The sequence below is a fragment of the Schistocerca americana genome, chromosome 2 (assembly GCF_021461395.2).
Source record: "Schistocerca americana isolate TAMUIC-IGC-003095 chromosome 2, iqSchAmer2.1, whole genome shotgun sequence".
Lineage (NCBI taxonomy): Eukaryota > Metazoa > Arthropoda > Insecta > Orthoptera > Acrididae > Schistocerca > Schistocerca americana.
The window spans coordinates 473,973,104-473,990,966 of NC_060120.1; positions in this window are offsets into that span (position 1 = coordinate 473,973,104).

The following is a 17,863-nucleotide window of genomic DNA, read 5'->3' on the forward strand; positions in this document are numbered from 1 at the left end:
GCGCCGTCTCTAATGATCTAGTTAGTGATGGAACGTTAAAAATTTACCCTTCTTTCTTGAAATGGGACGATTACTAAAATATCTATTAGGGAAGATGAATAACATAGATTTGTTGAAAGGTTTCTGAGATAATGCAGTGGCGTTGTAAAGCAAAGATCGTACAAGAAGCTAGTGCGACCAATGACAGATTAGTCGTCACGACAGACACAGAAAGAATTCAGAGACGAGCCGCGAGGACGATAGAATGATGAAATAGGTCATATGAAAGTGTAACAGACATTCTCACGGTACTTACGTCGCGAAACTGTTGGATAAATTTAGGGCACCTGTATTTGAAGATTACTGTGCTGCAATTCTCGTACCTCGCTTAGGGGCCATGACAATAAGGCAGAGGAGGTTAGGGCACGTCATACGGAAGCACACAGACTGTCATCTTTCTGTCGCTCAGCAGGCGAATTGCACCGGCGTCTTGTCTGTGCCATCCTTGCAGAGTTCCAGGGTGCCACCATCTTCTACACTGATGGATCTAAGACTTCTGATAAGGTGGGATGCGCTTTCATGTCTCCTACCGGCTTCGAGCACAATTTTTTGCCAACATCATGTAGTGTGTTTACAGCAGAACTTCTAGCCATTCACAGGGCCCTCCTTTTTGCTTCTCAGGCCTCCCTCCATAGTGTTTTAATTTGTTCCGACTCCATGAGCAGCCTGCATCGATCGATGCTTCTGTCGTCACCCCTTGGTGTCTGCTATGAGTGACCTGCGCTCTGTCCTTGAGCGTGCCCCCTGTTCAGTCGTCTTACCCTACGTCCCAAGCCGTGCGAATCCCAGGGAATGAATTGGCTGACAGTTTGGCTAGAGAAGAAGATACTTACCGCCATTTCCTTTCACGATTCCAGCTGCGGATATGCGGAGCTACGTAAAATCTCTGTTTGCCCAACAGTGGAATACCATCTGGAGCGCTACTGCTTATAGTAATAAATTCCGCACAATCAAGGAGTCTACTGCAGTTCGGGGCACTTCTTTCCGCCCCTCTCGGAAGGATTCGACTGTTTTATGCCGTTCACGCATTGGCCATACCCGGCTCACCCATCGTTTCCTCCTACGTAACGACCCACCCCCCCACAATGTGGTTGTGGCGCCAGACTGACGATATCTCACATATTGGTGGCATGACCCCTTACTTCGACCCTTCGTGCTAAGTATAATCCTCCTGCTTCCTGTAATCTAATATTAGCAGGCGATCCACGGATGTTTGAGCTGGTCTTAGGTTTCCTATGTGAAAGTTTTTTTTTATATATATTTACAGATACAAGGTTCTCCTTTCGTCTTGGATTAGGGGCCGGTTCGTTGTGGTTGGGACTCCTTTTGCAGTCTCCACGGTCTGTGACCTCATGGCCGCCCCCCTTTTTTTCCAGTTTTTAGACTTGGTCTCACCTGCGTGTGTTTAACGTTCATTCTTTTATAATTTGACTACTATGACTGAATCCGTCCACTTTTAGCAGACCCTCTTTCTTATGTAACCCACTTTGCAATCGCGGGACTGATGACGTTGCTGTTTGATCCCTTACTCTCTCAATTAATCAGTAGGCGAACTGGACAAAAAATCGGTAGTATTGGTACGAAGTACCCTCCGCCATGCATCGTACAGTGGTTTGCGGCGTATATAATATTGGATAAAGACACCCGCCTTAGTTTTTTCGCCGCGTTTCACATCATTGTGGCAGTCAATCCTATTTATCCACACAAGGGAAAAGGCTGATACGTATAGACATTTAAAATATTCCTTCGCGCCGGATTTTTTTAACAATATCATAAAACTTTTTCTTGTAACGATGTACAAAGATAACAATGAGGTATAAAGTTTATGAATTTAGTCTGTTGTTTCAATTCTTAAAAGTATTAAATTTTCCTTTTACATTTTCCTTTTACATTGTTGTTTTGCTTCATGTTAAGAGTTCATTGCATTGTTTTTCTGAGTTATTTACTTGTATTCTGTTTTATGTACACAGTTCGCTACAATGTCAATTTTGTTAATTTTGCGGCGTGGCAGTGAAAATGGTAACAATAGTGTCAAATATACAGTAAAAATTATTACAAAGAAAGTGTATTTGCTTTAGCAAACGTTACATGAGTCTTGAAGCGAAGAAACAAAACACACATTAATGTCACAAAATAGCAGAATAAGAAGGAATTTAAATACAAGAGCAATAATATACACAAGAAGGAATGAAATTAAATATGGACTACAAGAGTAGATGGGTTCGGCACGATTTTGAGTTTCGTCGAATCACGTTTAATGGGAGAGAGTGGCTCTGAGCACTGTGGGATTTAACTTCTGAGGTAATCAGTGCCCTTGAACTTAGAACTACTTAAACCTAACTAACCTAAGGACATCACACACATCCATGCCCGAGGCAGGATTCGAACCTGCGTCCGTAGCGGTCGCGCGGTTTCAGACTGCAGCGCCTAGAACCGCTCGGCCACACCGGCCGGCTGGGGGAGAGTGGCACAGATTTGAGATTAGCATATCTGTGGGCAGAAATCACTGTGTATCACTTTTGTTTTCACAATCACTGGGGCACATTATTTTTGTGCACATCTCTAGGGCACTGTTGCTGGGATGCGAGTGGAGGGCAGTTGACGGGGCGTGGCTGGGGGTGCGGGCGGCGTCTGGCCGCTGTCCTCCCTCAGCTGTGTCTCCGTCTCCAGCGGGCGGGGCGGTCACCCCACGCGGGCGGGATGGCTTTTCTGGAGGCAGCCTCCAGGGCTATCCGCAGGAAATTCATGAATTCTGTTCGGTAGCTTCTGGACACCATGGCTTTTGTTTTCTTCCCATAGGAATGTGATATATTCAATTTTGTCCTTGTGTTTGAGGTCTATAATTGAGTGGACTGTTTGGCCTAGGATCCATGAAGTTGTTGTTTTCTTTTCTCTAGGAAAGGGTTTTATCTACGGTGCGGTCAGCGGCTCGCGTGTTATGTTTGCTGGTACCGTTCTGCTTGCTAGCGCCACCATTTATTTACATATATCCCATATTATTGCTGCATTGCCACATTGGAAACGGTGCTCTAGTGTGTCCCTATGATCGCAGGTGTGGCATTTCTCCGACAGCCTTAACTTTATTGCAGCTTGTCTGGCGTTGGTCGCTATTCTCTTGTTAATAAGTTTGTACCAGATGGATTTTATTCTCGTGTTAAGTGCGCTTTCTTTCAAGTTTTCCCACACTTTTATTTCCAATTTATTTCTGGTTTTTTGGCCTCTATTCTGTTTCTCTGTGCTTCCCCTCGTAGTCCTATGCATAACTTTGTTGTCCTCGTGCGACGGTCGACGGCCGTTTCTAATACATAGCCTATCTGTAAGTAAAAATCTGGTTTATCAGAAAGCTAGTTGAGTGCATGCCGTTGCACGGGTATGCATTTATTCCGGTCTTCTGTTAGTCCATCGTCTCCTGTTTCCTTTCTCTGCCCATCACCTGCTTCTCCTCCTACCTGTGCCTACCTCCTTCTTCCCTTCGCTGTCTGTCCACCACTTTATCCCCCCTTTTCTGTCCACATTTTCACACTCGCCTCAGTATGAGGCTGGTGGTTCTTATCCTTACACATTTCCTGTCCAGAATGTAACTAACATGTATACCAAATTTGATAGGAATGGCTCCAGGGGCTTAGGATGAGCTGCCATACGCAATGTCAAATATATTTCACATATATTTAACATTTTTCACGCGTACTTGCACACGCATTTCAGCTCTGTCTAGCGAATTTCGCCCTGCAGTTTCATTTCCACGCAGTCCAGTGTTTGACTCGTGTAGCCTGTAATATATGCTGTACAATGATATAATTTCGTCGGTACATCCTGTGGTATATGTACGTATTCTTTGCGGAAACTGTTGTGGATATAATTAGTTGTAAAGGTGTAGAAAATTACAACGCCATGCATGATGCGGCAGTTACTTCTCGCATCTCTCTCACTGTTTGGCGTCATGTCTGCTGAACTGTGTCGTAAAATAATATATATTTTTCTAAGTACATTCAGCGGCATAAATGGATACTGTCTGTGAAATGTGTTGCGAATGGAGTTACTAGCAACGAAGTAAAAAATTTAAACGTCTTGCTTGATGTGGTAGGTTTTCACGCATTCAGTCTTTTACGTCATATCTCATATCGTTCAGTGACGTAATTTTTCTGGTACTTTCAGAGGCATATGTGAATGCTGTCTGCAAAAAGTGTCACGATACAGATAGTAGTGAAGAAGCGATAAATTAAAACGTTGTACTTCATGTGACAGTGTTACTGCATGAACAGGAAATACGTAGTAAGCGATAAATTTCTTCCTTTCATCATTTTGTGGGGGTCGTCGGAGAGGAAAAGTTTCGCGAAGGTTTAAAATTACGTGTTAAGTTTGTTGCAAGTCTCTAAGTGCTCTCATTCTCAAATACTCGATGAGTGAAGTATGTTTTCTCGTATCGTAGACTACACTGCTTTTTCACCCCCACCACTTCGGTAGGTGGATGGTTCTGACACCCACAGTGATTCTTTCCAGGCAGTAAATGATGCGTGTACCAAGTTTCGTTGACATCGGTCCTGTGGTTTGGGAGGAGATGTCGGACATACATGCATACATTTTTGTACGAGGGTCATTCAGTAATTAGAGACAAATTGAGCTGGAGAGAAAAACTTTTTACAAAACAATATTTTTCTACTTTTCAACATAATCCCCTTGAACATTTACGCACTTGTTCCAACGGGCTAAAAGCTTTTTTATTCATGCTGCAACGAACTCTTTATATTGATACTTGAACCAATTTCCCACAAACTTTTTCACGTCCTCGTTGTCCTTGAACCTCTTCCCACGTAATGCCTCCTTCAGTGCACCAAACAAATGGAAATCACTAGGTGCTAAATCAGGACTGTAAGGGGGATGCGGCAATACTTCCCAGCCCATTTTGTCTGTGGTTTCACGGGTTAGTTGAGCAATATGAGGATCTGCGTTGTCTTGCTGTAGAATCACACCTCTCCTCTGATACCCACGTCGTCTCTCTCTCTCTCTCTCTCTCTCTCTCTCTCTCTCTCTCTCTCTCATGGCTTGTTTAAAAGCAAATCCAAGTAGTATTGGCTGTTCATTGTACGCTACTCTTAGAGATAACAAAAAAATGGACCTTCAGCATCTCAAAATACCATCAACATGACTTTTCCTGCTGGTGCTTGGGTTTTGAATTTTTTCTTGACAGGTGAGTTGGTGTGCTTCCGTTCCATGCTCTGCCTTTTTGATTCTGGCTCATAATAGTGAACCCAAGTTTCACCACAAGCTAAAATTTTTAAGTTCTCACCTTCTCATTCATAACGTTCCTTTAAACCTTGTTTCCTTGTGTAGCCGCATCAACACCTTTGGGACCCATCTTGCACATGCTTCGCGATACTTAAGCTTGTTACAGATAATGTTATGAACTGTACCAGTACTAAATTGAACCTTATAACTATCATTTCCACAGTCACACGGCGGTCGGCACGAAAAATGTCATCAATTCGACTTTTAAGTGAGGGAGTTGAAACTGCAACTGTTCGCCCAGATCGGTGTTCGTCAGTCACTTGAGTCGCGACCATTTTTGAACTGCTCTACCCACTTGTAAAAGTTTGCACGATTCATACAACCTTCACCATAAACTTTTAACATTCTACAATATATATATTCACTGGTTTCTCGCCTTCAGCAAGTAAAAAAACAATTAACAGAACGTTGTTCAACTGATGTGGACGTTTCAAGCGGACTCGCCATCTTGAAGTGTATTTTTGAGGTTATAAACAAAGCAATGGCGATACATCAGTTGATCAGGGCTCATCTTCGTGATGCAAACGTAAAGCCATAAAAGTACCTAACTTGCCCTACCAGCAGTTTTTCCCCCCAGACCAATTTCTCTCTCAAATTATTGAATGACCCTTGTAATTTGTATCGATTACATTCTTCGCATACAGCTCTGCCTATGGGAGAAATGAGACCGCCACCCATTCCCCAGCTATGTCGTGCGGACAGTAAGATTGAGTGCGACGAAATGGAAACTGGCTAGTTAGAACATTCATCATTTCATAAAAAAAGTTTTTCGTGAGAACGATAGAATATTTGACTAACTTTTATTCAGACTGATAAATATTTACAACATGGAACAACGCTTAGCCAACGTCGGAATTCAGCACATCAGGCCCATGTTAGCTTCCAGTAGTGTGCACTTGTTGTTGTTGTTGTTGTTGTTGTTGTTGTTGTTGTTGTCTTCAGTCCAGAAACTGGTTTGATGCAGCTCTCCATGCTACTCTATCCTGTGCAAGCTTCATCATCTCCCAGTAGCTACTGCAACCTACATCCTTCTGAATCTGTTTAGTGTATTTATCTCTTGGCCTCCCTCCACGCTGCCCTCCAATACTAAACTGGTGATCCCTTGATGCCTCAGAATATGCCCTACCAGCCGATTCTTTCTTCTAGTCAAGTTGTGCCACAAATTTCTCTTCTCTCCAATTCTATTGAATACCTCCTTATTAGTTACGTGATCTACCCATCTAATTCTCAGCATTCTTCTGTAGTACCACATTTCGAAAGCTTCTGTTCTCTTCTTGTCTGAACTATTTATCGTTCACTTCCATACATGGCTACTCTCCATACAAATACTTTCAGAAACGACTTCCTGACACTTAAATCTATACTCGATTTAAAGCTGCATGCCCTCGGGAAAAATTACGGCCGTAGTTTCCACTTGCTTTCAGCCGTTCGCAGTACCAGCACATCAAGGCCGTTTTGGTTAGTGTTACAAGGCCAGATCAGTCAATTATCAAGACTGTTGCCCCTGCAACTACTGAAAAGGCTGCTGCCCCTCTTCAGGAACCACACGTTTGTCTGGCCTCCCAACAGATACTCCTCTGTTGTGGTTGCGCCTACGGCACGGCTATCTGTATCGCTGAGGCGCGAAAGCCTCCCCACCAACGGCAAGGTCCATGATTCATGGGAGTCTGCACTTAACAAATCGTTAATTAAGCTCAGATCGCTTATGACTTCAGAAAAATCAGTGTTTTTTTGCAAAGTAGCCATCTGGTATTTTTGTATGAAAATCAAGCAGCACGTTTGCTTTAACTCAATCGGCAATTTTATGAAAACAGTTTCAAATCTCTCGAACAAATAATAATGACACAAGTCATTAACAAGATCTGTGACTGAGACGCAACACAGTTATCATTTGACAATTTAGTTCTCAAATATCGCCAAAACGTGTCTATTACAAATACCTACGATTTTCAATCTTCAGATCGTAGGTGCACAGATGCGATGAAGTTTGAAGACTGATTATCGCCTATTACCTTGGCGTCAAGAGGGAACATTCTGGTTGACGAATACCAAATAGTTCTCGAGAAGACGTGATGATTAGATTGATGGATAAGTTCATAGCGTTTTTCCATAAGTTTAATAATTAAAACCGATACGGATAACTGGTACGCACAACAGAGATGTTAGTCACCCTAATACATCCTCCTTCACTCATCGCAAGGCTGCCAACGCTGGGGTAACTTAGATTTCGCCACTCTAAATCACGTGGCTTTGAGGCGAAGAACTCGTCGAGGTATGTTCGGAGCGCATTTTCATCCGGACAGTTCCGTGAAGTTCATTCTATAGAGAGCGGAAAAGGTGAAAATCAGAGCGCGAAAGATCATTGGAATAAGATGGGTACGTAATAACTATCCAACCCAACTCCTGTGCAGTGCTTTTCGTCAGTCTAGCCGTTTGCGAGCGGGCGTTATCGTGGAGTAGCATCACTCCACGAAGTCTTCCTCTTCGTTGTTCTTGGATTGTCGGCAGTAAACGTCAGCGCTGATGGTTACGCCTCAGGTGAGCAATTCGTACCGTACCACACCGTCGCTGTTCCACCACATGCAGAACATTACATTTTGTGGAGGCACGCGGGTATTTGTACAAGGAGATGTTTGGGCTCAACCATTCCCTTCTCCTTGTGTTAGCAGAAAGGCACCATTTTTGCGTCACCATTAACGATGAGTTTTGTCTTAACCCTAGGACGCCTAAGGGGGGGGGGGGGGGTTCGTTGAACCCACAATTTTTTTATGTCCCTTGCTTTTGCCCAAGTAACTTTCATACTACGTATTCCCTTAGAGTTATTGTTTGTTGACTATTTTATGAAACGTTAGTGTCAATGTATTTTATAGAAAATTCCTACTTTGCAAGAAAAAATAAACAAACTTCTTATGGGTCCAACAACCCCCCCCCCCCCCTTAGGCTTCCATGCTATAGAAAATTTCCCTTAGTACAATTTCGTATTTCTCATCTCTACAACAATGCAAGTTAGTTTCTTGTTATTTGGTATTCTTGATATTCACAACAATCGGTTTACTTTAAGAGAAAGTGATTGTTGATGTCAGCCAGCTGTTATTTATCATGTAAACTTGCAGTGAGTTAGTGCAGTTCCCAACAGGTAGGCCTCCAGTAACTTTGGTGTCCTACACAGCAAAAACGAAACCAAGTAAAAACTTACTGGTGTTGTCAACAATGCACCAAGATAAAGGCACTGTTGGAGGAGAGAAGAATAAAACCGAGATAAATGCATATTATAATTCCACTAAATGTGGCATTGATACCATTGATCAAATGGCGCATATGTACACCTGCAAGAGGGGAACAAAGAAATGGCCTCTATCTGTATTTTACTCTCTCATCGACATTTGTGCTATCAATGCAACCACCATATTCATCCAGTGACATCGAAGATGGAATGAAAAGAAACACAACAAACGGAAACTTTATCTTCTGCAAGCTGGGATGGAACTAGTGAAATTGCAGGTAGAAGAAAGAAGTGCCAATGCAAGAGGGTTATCTAACCAAATTGTTCACTCAATGGCGACTATTCTACAAAAGAAAATCAAAGAAGCGACAACAGAAGCACGTCAGCCTCCTGCAGGGAAAGGTCGGTGTCATATTTGTGTAAGGAAAGCTAAAACGAAGAATCAAAAGTACAACAATCTAAGTACAACAATCTAAGTAAACCAAAACAGTATTGTGGACATTGTCATAAACGTAACGCACATTCAGAAAAAATTGTGAAGTGTGTCTCTTGCCTTGAAGTTGAGGACTCAGAGCAGTCTATTGTATATGAACACATCTGTATTTTGTATTGTAATATGTCAATTTTTTATTACTCAATCCAATATTTATAACAATTAACAACATTTATAAACCGATGCCTTAGTTAAAATGCATAAACCACTTTGAAAGTTGTAATTTTTCGTCAGTAAACTTATTTAATACCTGTGGGCTCGCCGAACCCCCCCGTTAGGCATCCAAGTTAGAAAAAAAGGCTTGGGCGTCCTAAGGTTAAGAGAATGCGGTACCCACATACCCGATTTTTGAGCCTCCCTCATTGCGTGTAGATGTCGCACGATGGTGGAATGATCACAGTTCACCATATTTGCCAGTTCTCGAGTACACTGAGTGGATCATTGTGGATTAATCAGTTCAAGCGCTCTTCATCAAACCACGAATGTCTCTATGAACGTGGAGAAACGATCCTCCTCAAAACGAAAAAAAAAAAAAAACTATTTTCTTCACCTGCTCTGCCTCATGGCATTATCCCCATACATAACGCAACTGTTTCTGGCTGCCTCAGCTGCGGTCTCCTCCCTATTGAACTCAATCAGGAGAATATGTAGGAAATGTTCCGATCCCTCGACTTGGCACTCCATTTTCTAGTGTCCACAGCCCAACTCACTACCTCCAAATTACAAAATGACTCAAATGTCAACAATGAACTAAAATTAAGAAATGACAATCGATAAATAAACGTATAGCAACCGGAATACCAACATGCAGAACAAAAACGCCACGAACTTACGCACCAACTGATATACACTCCTGGAAATTGAAATAAGAACACCGTGAATTCATTGTCCCAGGAAGGGGAAACTTTATTGGCACATTCCTGGGGTCAGATACATCACATGATCACACTGACAGAACCACAGCCACATAGACACAGGCAACAGAGCATGCACAATGTCGGCACTAGTACAGTGTATATCCACCTTTCGCAGCAATGCAGGCTGCTATTCTCCCATGGAGACGATCGTAGAGATGCTGGATGTAGTCCTGTGGAACGGCTTGCCATGCCATTTCCACCTGGCGTCTCAGTTGGACCAGCGTTCGTGCTGGACGTGCAGACCGCGTGAGACGACGCTTCATCCAGTCCCAAACATGCTCAATGGGGGACAGATCCGGAGATCTTGCTGGCCAGGGTAGTTGACTTACACCTTCTAGAGCACGTTGGGTGGCTCGGGATACATGCGGACGTGCATTGTCCTGTTGGAACAGCAAGTTCCCTTGCCGGTCTAGGAATGGTAGAACGATGGGTTCGATGACGGTTTGGATGTACCGTGCACTATTCAGTGTCCCCTCGACGATCACCAGTGGTGTACGGCCAGTGTAGGAGATCGCTCCCCACACCATGATGCCGGGTGTTGGCCCTGTGTGCCTCGGTCGTATGCAGTCCTGATTGTGGCGCTCACCTGCACGGCGCCAAACACGCATACGACCATCATTGGCACCGAGGCAGAAGCGACTCTCATCGCTGAAGACGACACGTCTCCATTCGTCCCTCCATTCACGCCTGTCGCGACACCACTGGAGGCGGGCTGCACGATGTTGGGGCGTGAGCGGAAGACGGCCTAACGGTGTGCGGGACCGTAGCCCAGCTTCATGGAGACGGTTGCGAATGGTCCTCGCCGATACCCCAGGAGCAACAGTGTCCCTAATTTGCTGGGAAGTGGCGGTGCGGTCCCCTACGGCACTGCGTAGGATCCTACGGTCTTGGCGTGCATCCGTGCGTCGCTGCGGTCCGGTCCCAGGTCTACGGGCACGTGCACCTTCCGCCGACCACTGGCGACAACATGACAACATCGATGTACTGTGGAGACCTCACGCCCCACGTGTTGAGCAATTCGGCGGTACGTCCACCCGGCCTCCCGCATGCCCTCTATACGCCCTCGCTCAAAGTCCGTCAACTGCACATACGGTTCACGTCCACCCTGTCGCGGCATGCTACCAGTGTTAAAGACTGCGATGGAGCTCCGTATGCCACGGCAAACTGGCTGACACTGACGGCGGCGGTGCACAAATGCTGCGCAGCTAGCGCCATTCGACGGCCAACACCGCGGTTCCTGGTGTGTCCGCTGTGCCGTGCGTGTGATCATTGCTTGTACAGCCCTCTCGCAGTGTCCGGAGCAAGTATGGTGGGTCTGACACACCGGTGTCAATGTGTTCTTTTTTCCATTTCCAGGAGTGTATGTGTGAACTTGGGCGTTGTTGGTACATACGCACTCCATTTCTTTAACGCAAATAGTAATTCGGATAGGCTCAAATACTTTCACACGTCGCCGCTATAAATGTCCTAATTCTGCAATTTTACAACCTACAAGTAATATCACAGTGCTGGAGAACTAATAATGTAGTCAGATAAAAATGAGAGCCAAAAAAATTTTGTGTGCAATGGAGAAAAACGAAAGAAAAATTGTTATGCATCTGCTATAATACCCTGTACTTGTAATCAAGGCGAAGAGTGACTACTACTGCTATCTAGATCAAATCTCTCGGCATTGTTATCTTAAGACCATAGTTTCGACACGAAGTCGTAACAAAATAGTATAAAAAGGAGTATGAAGTTCTGGTTTCAGTGGTTAAAGGTAATGCATAGTCAGAGAATAAAGTTCTCCGAGCTGTCTTATTTTCACGCAGATACGTAGAAGTGCTTGTAAAATTTCGCCTATCACAAACTACGATCCTGTACGGCACTTAGAACCTCCTTTGGTATTTCATGTCTCACATTTTTGCAGGTATGAAGCCCCCCTAATTCGATTAAAGTACTTGCTAAACCACCCAATTGTCCGCCTGCGATTTCACCATCATTTTGATTATTTGTGATTTTCGTGGAGCTACAGCTTTTACTGGGTCTATATTGCAAGATTTTAATTTTGCCACAGTTGTTTGATAGCATACGAGGAGCGTTCAATAAGTAATGCAACACATTCTTTTTCCTCTGCCACTTTTAGCTGAAAACATGCGGAATTTGTTGTAGGCCATCGTGGAATATTCTCACTTCAGCCTCTACTGTCAAGAAGTTACGGTAGGTGGCGGCGCCGTAAGCAGCCTTTGAAGTTGCGTCTACAACAGAGGTACGTTCCAGAGAGATTTTATTGAGTTTCTTTTGGCGGAAAATCAGAGCATCGCGGATATTAATAAGCGCTTGCGGAGTGTCTGCGAAGACATGCTAGTGAGCAAAAGCACGGTGAGTCGCTGGCCGAGGCGTCTGTTACCGCAACAAGGTCATGCAAAGCTGTCCGATCGCCCGCGTGCTGGCCGCCCGCGCACAGCTGTTACTCCTGCAGTGATGGAGCATGCGCACAATCTCATTCAAGGTGATCGACGAATCACAATCAAACATCTCGTTATACAACTGGACGTCTCTGATGGTAGTGCTGACACACTCGTCCACCAGCTGGGTTCCTCGCTGCCTTACGGATGACCATAAATATCAACGAAGAATCATTGTGCGGAATTACTTCAGCATTACGAGACTGATCTTAAGTTTTTTGGTCAAACATCGCAACAGTTGATGAAACATGGGTTCGTCTCGTTGAACCGCAAACAAAAGGGGAATCCACGGAGTGGTGCCGCACCACCTGTCATCCGAAGGAAAAGTTCAAAGCCTCATCCGGTAAAGTCGTGGCGACGGTCTTCTGGCACTCTGAAGAGGTTATTCTTTTTTTATGTCTTGCGTCGTGATGCGACAATCAACACTGAAGTTTATTGCGCTACCATCAGTAGATTGAAGAAGCGGCTCCAGCGTGTTCGTCGCTAAAAAAATGCAAACGAACTCCTCCACAACGCAGGACCACACTTAAGTCTGCGAGCCCGAGACGAACTCAGTTTATTGGACAGTTCTTCCTCATCCACCCTAGAGGCCAGATCTCACGCCTTCCATCCCTTTGGCCCAATAAAGGACGACTCCACTGGAAGCAGTACGTGGATGACAGGGAGGCTCTTGAAGTAGCAAGACTTTGGTTCCAACGTCGACCAATAGAGCGGTACCATGCAGCTCTCTCAGTAAGGTATCGTAAAGCCGTTGCACTGAACGGAAGTTGTGTTGAAAAATAGGGTTTTCTAGCTAAAAGAGCGGGGAGAAACATGGTGTAATGGAATCTGTAACCGTCCTCAGCCCAAAAAAAGCGCATCACTTGTTTGTATTGCCTCAACTTAATATCGGTTTTTATGTTCTAAGAGAATGAAGAGTTTAAGCTGTTTGCATAGTTTTCTCGTGTTAAAATGTTGTAGCTATGTGACACCTAATGTTCGAGAAAAGCTGTGTGTGTCCTGTCAACTCAGCGAGTTTGCAGCGCCCAGCCAACTGCTGAATTGCGGCGTGCGATAAAGATGATAGCTACGGAGCAGCTGGCCACTAGAAATGTTTGCTAGCGACTGCTGAGAAGACTCTTACTGTTAGAGAGAAAGAATTAGCGTGATATGTTTGTACGCAGAGAATGGTTGTTGGCTTGTCCTTTTAGTATTTGTGTTCAGTATCAGAGTATTGTTCGAGTAGTGAGCATCGAGAGAGATTCTCAAGAGTGTGACGATATCGGCTTACACGTACGATACGTGAATTAGACTGCAGCGAGGATAGAACTTAAATGTGTTCAAAGCAGTTCTAAGTCGTTTAGAAAGATATGTTGAGATTGTCGACTTGTGTAGAAAATGATTATTTCGCCGATTTTGATAAAGTTGACCCGCTACATACAGGAAAAGCGCCGATTTATTGAAATGTGAGATTAGTTTCTCCTGTTTGTTATTAATAATGCGTCGTTCTGCTACAGAGCCACGCGTTTGTAGGCGGACCGTGTTGCAATATTTTTGGGAGATTTTTCCGTTGGATGGTGTACGCGAAGAGACTTGTTGACGCGAAGTAATTTACTTATTTTATGGCTGAGGATTAAAGCACGCACTAAGGGATAGTAGCGTTGAATTGCATTGTTGTGGTCGTACAGGTGTATGCAAGCACTGACGGGTAGTGACTTGGCGAAATTAGGTTGGGACTTATTGTGTGACTTCGGGGTGAGCGTTGTAATACAGTGAATTATGGAAATCTCGTTGAATACACTGAATGTGTAGTCTGTATGAGAGAACGGTCGTCCTGCGTAATACTTATTTATTGAGATACAATCGGAAGTTTATTGAGAATTTGATGGCTTTTTCCCTTGTCCCTAAACGACAAATCAATAACCATTTATTAGACAACACGTCAATTTTCTCGAGAGACCATCGAGTGGTGTGTCTAGAGTTTTAAATAGTAGTGGGTTGCGGAAGTCAACGTCTTTAAGTGGGTGAACTTCGATTATTTAAAGTTCATATAGTTGAAAAGTGGTGGTGACACTCAGGTTTTTATTTTTTTAAATATGTTTCCATTTAGTGGGGTTTTAAATAGAGAACCAGCACTAGTAAAATAAAACGTTTACTTGTACCTGTAAACCAATTAATTGCAAGAAATAATGAATTAGCTGCTCTAAAGTGAAGAAAGTGGCACCCTTTATCACTGAACTATTAGAAGAAAAATATTAAAAAGTTTATCTCAAAGCAGACTAAAATCTGGAATATGTCTTTTCGATAGTACCGAAGTAAATCCAAAGGCCATATTGGTAAAAGCATAGTTCAAAGAAATTAAAACCCTGAAGAGAAGCAATAGGATGTTTCAGTTAATAACTTGCAACGAAAAGAAAGACAATTTTTATTTCGATAGGGGAAGCAAGTTTACATTTTAACGAAAAGTGATTAATTATAAATGAAAAGTTATCCCATTTAATTCTGAAAGGTTGAGACTGACGAAGTAGTTTACGATAAAATTTCAAGAGTCTCAAAGTATTGTTGTAGCTGGGCGCTACTTATCGAGGTTACTGTTGACTGACAATGATAAACAGTATTAAATTGTCTTTCCCACAAGCACGTATTCTCCAATTTACATAAAAATTTATAATATTCCACTGTTTGCTTGTATATGCTATTATTCGTTGAAGCTTTAAAAGAGGAGCAAGTAAAAGAGGCAACGGATCTATAAGATTTATTCATCAGTTATATACGAAAGCTTCGTTCTGGTATCAACGTTGCTGAGAAAGTGTTTAGTTGTGTTGTCAGAGTACACAGGGCAAGCTTCGCTATAGGTTTCTGTTATTGGTAAAGTTGTGGATACGTAGAACCAATGGCTCAAGCCCCCCAACAATATCGCTGCCCTACCGCAGCAACAACTCCTGTATCTTTGCCAAATCAGTCTTCTGTAGTATGCGCTCTATACTACACGCGCTGTTTATAATCTGCGAGAACAGAAGTATTCATAGTAACAGGAGTGCGAGCCCGCATCTCGTGCTCGTGCGGTAGCGTTCTCGCTTCCCACGCCCGGGTTCCCGGGTTCGATTCCCGGCGGGGTCAGGGATTTTCTCTGCCTCGTGATGGCTGGGTGTTGTGTGCTGTCCTTAGGTTAGTTAGGTTTAAGTAGTTCTAAGTTCTAGGGGACTGATGACCATAGATGTTAAGTCCCATAGTGCTCAGAGCCATTTGATTTGAACAGGAGTGCGAGTGATTATCGTAATTACCACGCTCACTCCCCCACTACCTGCGAAGTAAATATATCATTCCTACTTCCCGTAGACTCTCGCATTTATTATTTTTCTGGTGGTTGATACTAGCTTTGGTGGTAGTCCTATCTTTCGAACCTAGTGAATTGATAGTCAGATGCGTTATTGTAATTAATATCCAGGTAGCTATCACTATCCCCATTATTTCACGAAAAATGTTATGGTGTCCATACTTTCGTACATAGTGATGTCGTAGAGAGCTGTAGTGTGGTTTATAGCGTGAGAAGCTGAATATGAAATCTTATGTGACGTCATTGTGTTAGTACAGACGATTATTTCAAGTCACACAGTTTACGTCGTTGACTTTAGGCAAGGTCTTGTGAGTACAACTTATTGTATTATTACGAGAGTGAGCTACATTGTCCGACGTTGCTTTTTACATATCTGTTGCAGTGCTGTTAGAGCCTGTTCATACATTATATCTCCTACCAGTTTGTGGTATCTAAAGGGTGGTGCAATACAAATCCCAAATGAAAGTAGCCTGAGTCCAGAAAATAGGTGTTGCACTATTTATTGAACGGCGCCTTTATTTGTGTCAGATTTGAAAGTAGGAAATAAATAACTCATTCTAACAAAATGTAGCATTTTTTTTTTTTTTTTAATAATTAATTTTCTGTATGTGAAGCGTCCTGAGAAAATGTAATATTGAAGCTCACCTCGATCTCGTAATAGGAGCAACTCTGTTCGTCCACCAAGTTTCATTTGTTCCGCTGCTTTCTACGGAACAGAAAGAGTATCATTCGAACAATTCTGATCCGATGTTGACATTACCTGAAGTATGGTACTCAAATGTTCTTGATGCCTGTACATGTGACGTCATTCGAAGAGATTCAGAATTGGAAGAGCATCTGGTACAAATCTCGGCAGAGTATTGTAGTGCTGGCACTGGTGAGCCCCGGTGTGAGGCAGGCAGGCAGGGCAGTGCCGGGTGCCGCTGATGCCAGCGACCGCAGTGTGTGCCGTGCTGTCCAGAGCGGCAGCCACCCTCGCCTCATCCCCGGCCAGGATGGACGGGACGGCTCCCGAACATCTCGGTCTCCAGGCCACTCGCGAGCGTCATACGTACACCACAGCAGGGCCCGTTTCTTCCTCCTGCCTAGGACAAGACCCTTTCGGTCGCAGCTGCCACTGAATGGTCGTTTAGTTACACCAGGTATCGCCTATTACTGCAATATTTAAGCAGACGGCTGCATCTTGACGGAAAGGAGGAGACCGTAGTATGTAGTAGAATTAGTAATAGTACAATATGTCGCTTTGGCGCTAAAAAAACTCCGTTTGCTCCGACATAGAGGCTAAACAGTGCCTTTCTACATGTCGAAAAGTAACTTTGTTGTGTTACCCTTTTAACTGATTGAGAACCAGTCTGCCTTCCAATTTATATTTGTTCCTTTTTAAAATGTCTTTGCACAAAGATTTTTTTGGTTAGATTTAACGTTAAAGGTATTTGAACTTTGGATATATAATTGAAATGTCCTGGCAGATTAAAACAGTGTGCCGCTCTGAATAACAGCAAAGGTCCTGAGTTCGAGTCTTGGTGCTACACAATTTTAATCTGCCGGGAAGTTTCATAAAAGCGCACACTCCGCTGTAGAGTAAAAATTTCAGTCTGGGGATGTACTCAGTTGTTGCAAGGTAATTACAATATTACTAAAAATACTTGGGCTCACGTCACCATTATAGATGTTTTAAAGAAATTCACCTATAAAAAACGAAAAATATTGCTAGCATTTCTTTGACTATGTATTTAATCACCGTTTCTACGTAACTTGGTACCGAAATATTTAAACTTACGTTCTTCTACAGTTACTTTGGAGACACAGACCATGTGAAAAGCCTTTAAAACTTCAGCTACAACAGTCCGCCCCCGGTAGCTGAGTAGCCGGCACGCTAGCTCAGCGTGTTCGGTCAGAGGGCTGCGTAATCTCTCTAATAAAAAAAACTGAGTCAAGGAACCAACGATCAATTTGAACAGATGTCTTGTGACGTCCGCTCCGACCAAACGCAACGAACTATATCGAACAAAATGAGTAAAAAAAAGTGGTCAGCGCGACGGACTGTCAATCCTAAGGGCCCGGGTTCGATTCCCGGCTGGGTCGGAGATTTTCTCGCCTCAGGGACTGGGTGTTGTGTTGTCCTAATCATAATTTCACCCC